Source organism: Bombina bombina, chromosome 2 (genome assembly GCF_027579735.1).
Source record: "Bombina bombina isolate aBomBom1 chromosome 2, aBomBom1.pri, whole genome shotgun sequence".
NCBI lineage: Eukaryota > Metazoa > Chordata > Amphibia > Anura > Bombinatoridae > Bombina > Bombina bombina.
Genome location: NC_069500.1, coordinates 156208022 through 156212854, shown reverse-complemented (window position 1 = coordinate 156212854; position 4833 = coordinate 156208022).

The following is a 4833-nucleotide window of genomic DNA, read 5'->3' as shown; positions in this document are numbered from 1 at the left end:
AAAATAATCACAGCTGAAATGGCATAGGATAATTAATCAAATAGTGGAATGAACAGTGGTAAAAGCAATGTAAAACTATACTAATTGCAACCACTGAAACTATCTCAATAAGAAATGATTATACTGTTGTATGAAAATATGGACACCTAATATCAGTAACCATAATTAGTATGATGTCATGTCCAAACGTCTCTTATAATAAAATAAAGTAAAATCAAATAAGACCAATCGTGGTATACAGTCACCATGCAAGGAGAAATCCTTATTTGAAAAGTCCCACAATCTACTAAGGGCAGAAGGCGACTGGATGTCCTTGTGTATGTTAGTTTATAGAAGAAGCTGATGCACTAGGAATGTTCCAATCAGTGATGTGCAGTCACTAGAGGCAGGTGAGGCAGTGCTTCACCTCTCATATGGGCAAAAATATATATTTTTTTATTGGCTTTAAAAAAAAAATTTTAATTTTTTTTTCTCACAGCTATATGTTGTGCAATGAAGAGGCACAAGCAGGTCTGCCCACCATTACACAACATGCTGCGCCATCTACTGGATGCAAGTGGTTAAGATCATTGCATGGCCCATTAACTGCTTATTTGAGGCAGTCCTATTTGGGCTGAACCAATCTAGCGAGAGGCATTAGTAAGTGGAATATAGTGTTGGGGCTGGATGTTAAATCATATAAAACAAAACAAAAACGGAAAAAAACAACTTTCATATATTTTGTTGCTGTCCTGTGAAGCTGCCAGCTTTGCTAAAGTAAAAAAGAGAGTTCTGTTCTTCCCCTTTAAGTGCAGTGGAATGTGCCACTGTCACTTCCTGAATCCTTCCAGAGCAGGAGAGAGGCACAGAGAGCAGTGTTTCACCCACATCTTATTAAAGTAAGATTTTACTGATAGGGATTCTGTTATTGAAAATGATAATTTAATGAATGTGGTTTAGTGTTTTTTTTTACTCTTTTACAGCAAAGGACCATTTTTGTATTTTGTTTACTCAAACTTTACACCCACTAACTTAGCAGCTTGCCTCTGTACTTCACACTAAATTATAGACTAATTTTCTGAACTCTCTGTAGCTCTGCTGTTTTATTACTTTAAAATGCTGTGGTCCCTTTAATGTGCATGGATTTCTAGATCTCATAATCAGAGCAAGCATTGTGTTATCTGGCAAGAGTTTCTGTTACAATCCTTTTAGACTAAAATCAGATGTTTACTAAGTTGACCAGTTTTCCAAGACACCATTTAAAGGGACATGAAACCCATATGAAACCCATATGCAAATTTAAATAACTTTCCAATTTACATTTAATATCTAATTTTCTTCATTATTTTGATGTCCTTTGTTGAAAATCATATCTAAATATGCTCAGTAGCTGCTGATTGGTGGCTGCACATAGATACCTCATGTGATTGGCTCATCCATGTGCATTGCTATTTCTTCAACAAAGGATATCTAAAGAATGAAGGCGTATCCTGCCACTGCCTCACCAGCCTCTGACATCACTGCACGTCACTGGTTCCAATCCACAACGTCCCCCTGGATTAGTCAAGGATAATGCTGCTTGTGTGTAGAAAGTGTGTTGTTAACACTCATCCGCTGGTGCAAGGTCTAAGAAAGAGAACACAAGCGCAACTCCGATTCACAGGGGCTCAATAGTTTATTAGACACACAAGTGCGCACACATATGCACTTACTAAAATTTAAAAAGATCAAGCATATCTCAGCTTTTAGCGTGCTAACTGCAGTTCCAGTAGACAGTCTGCCCTTAGGCAGTTTTCGACTTTTTTTTTTAATTTCTTAACACTTAAAGGGACATTAAACCTCTTGAAATAACAACCCATTTATGTTTTCTTGATGTAGTATAACCTCTTCCAATTCTAAACATTTTAAAAACACATTTACATTTTGCTTGCTGCAATAGTTTTTTCAATAGCCAGACTCCCCCCCCCACCACTTGCCTTATTTTGAGAAGCCATTTCAGACTGCAGATAACAAGGCTAACCATGATCATTATGTCACCATAAAGTTGATTATTTTGCAGTTGATACTTTGTTATAGCCAGTTGGGGTCATGTTTACGTGTATAAATATAATGGCTAGAAATAAGTGTCATTTTATTACCATGTTAAGATTATTATTATTGTGACTGATACCCTAGAGCGGGGGTCGAAAATGGAATTTCTATATAGATAATAATCCAAAAAGTTAGGAGCCAGGGGTAAAATTGTAGTTGCCAATGGCTCCCTGGCTTCTGGGTTTGTTGAGCCCTGCCCTAGAGGAGCCTTCATTTTGGAAGCTGATACATTTTTGCATAGGACCTTCATCTCCTGAGTCATGGGACTGAGCTGGGGGAGTTCAGATTTCCTTACTTTTTACAATTTAGCCTTTCCATAGTGGAATGCTTGGAAAGTGAGTGGGCATCAGTCTGCTTTTAAATCAGTTTCTGCTAAAATGTGATCTTAAAAAGCAGCTCACAAATACAATTTTATGGCAAGACAGGAGGCTTCATATTTTGCATCAAATCTTTACTGAATCCAAACAGCAGCAAAGAAAACATACAGAGAAAATAATAATAACATAGTAACAAGACTGCACCAATCAGCACACAGCAGCCTAATAAACGGTAATGAACAAGTCCAGCACTTCCTCTTTTCTTTGCTGCTTCCAGACAGCAGGTCATGTATTAATTTTTCCCCTCATAATGTATTTCGATTATCTTTGCTTAAGATCACTAATCTGTTTATCTTTGTTTTAGAATATACTATTAACCATTATATAGGTTTCTTTCCTAGGTTCTTTAGTCTCTATTTTGTTTATCTTGTTTAGACTTTTCTGTAAAACTATTATATATGTTTTTTTTCCTAAGTTCTTTATAATCTTATCCCTTTATTTTTTATATTCTTACCCTATATGTAATTGTTTGTTTTATATTGGAACAGGCAATAGGTTTACAGCCTGCTTGCCTGCGTGATGTTTGTATATTAGGCAGGTTTCCGGGCCTTATTTCTTTTCTTGCAGAGCTTTATTTAGTACAGTGTGCAGAGTGTGTGTAACCAGTAGCCAGGCCTCATTTTATTTTTTATAGAACTTCTTTCCATCAGGTGCCGTGCTTAGGACCCTCCTTTTTTCTGCACATTATATTATATATAGACGTCTGTATTTGCTAAAAAAAAATTCTAGCTTGCCTACAATTAATAGGTTTTTCCTTGTGTGTTGTATTGTTCATTGGTGGCAGTGGCGCTTCCCTGAGGTGACCGAGTTTTCTCTTTTTCTCTAGTCACCTTCTCCCATCCTCCTGATTGCGGTCACAGGGAAGCCCGCAACTCCCACCTCTGAATGCCGCAGCATTTTTTCTCTTATCCGGCTCCGGGATGAGGGTTCACACGGACGCGCCCCTGACCAGTGTTATAAACCGATCAGTCGCGTGAGACACGCCTCAACACGGCCCTGTATGGCTGCATGGAGGTAGTGTTTTAGGCCCTCCTTATTCATACTAGGATCTTGTATTATTTTAGTATGATGTCAGCTTTATGGTCTAAGATTATATATAGTAATTTTAGGGCTGTGCCACTCCTTTTCTAGCAGCCCCATCTGAGTGATCTATCTATTTATATAAAAATCTCTCTAAATTAATGATATGAAATCCTTTATTCCTTTCCTTCCAGAGCTATCATATGGGGGATTTTTAGACTGTTTTAATCTAAGCCCTTTCATTTGTTAGACCCAGGTTTGATGGCTCTCTGGGTCTGACAGAATTAAAAAGTATTTCTTGTTATAGACTGTAAAGTAGGAGTGGGCAGACTTTTGTAAGGCAAGGGCTACCTCTAATTTTATTCCAAGTGACGTGGTCACCTACCTAAAAAAAAAAAAACACCAGTCGCTGGCTGAAAATTTTATTTTTGCCTCAAATAGTACCTGCTGGGTGAAAATTGTATTTTTGCCACAAATAATAGAGCTCTAAAAATCAACCATGCTCTTTAATAATAAATACAGCCACGCTCTTAACTTATTGCGAGAGCTCTCTCTTTACGTCATGCCGGGACCATAAAGCAACCTTATCTGTGTACTGCGCCTGCGTATGGATAAGTAGTCTCACAATCAAGACGACTCGAGTCTAGGGCTAGCAGAGTAGTCAGGCCTGGAACATTTGGGGAACCCATAGCTCAGGTACAACGATGACAATAAACTATTATCAGCCAATGATAAACATACTCAATCTACAAAGTAATTTTATTGGCTGGACGCCATGTCAGGTTGATTAGGGGGCAGGTCCTGTTGGCTGCTCTCCATCCGTCCGCTACTAGCTGAAAACTATTGCAAATAGTTGGGACAGTGACAGCGTCAGGACCTGCAGGCTCTGTACCGCCTTACACAGCAACCAGAGACTGGTATAGCAGCAACAGCACTGACCGGCACAATTTGGTGACAACAAATTCTGGGGACAAAAAGCTGCAGAAACTAGCACAAAGTATAGCTAATATTAGTGTGTCAGAGAAAGTATCAGAGAGCAGCATCAAAGTCTGGTACAGAGTAAGTAAAAGAACCTGAGGGGGAGTAACAGACCCTGGGAAAAAACAACACCAGGCCATTCACCCAGCAGAGCCAGATGACAAGTAACCAAGGACAGAACTAGAACGTAGCAGCAAAATATCAGACAGAGCAGGACCTGGAACTAACAAACCCAGGGATACCGAGCAGCATCTCAGCCTAGATGTGTGAGAAATGTTTCTTTTATTATGCAGACTTTTGAAATCTTTCAGGCGGTCACCTCAAAGTTCCCTTGCGGTCCACTGGTAGACCGCGATCTACCTCTTGCCCACCCCTGCTGTAAAGTATT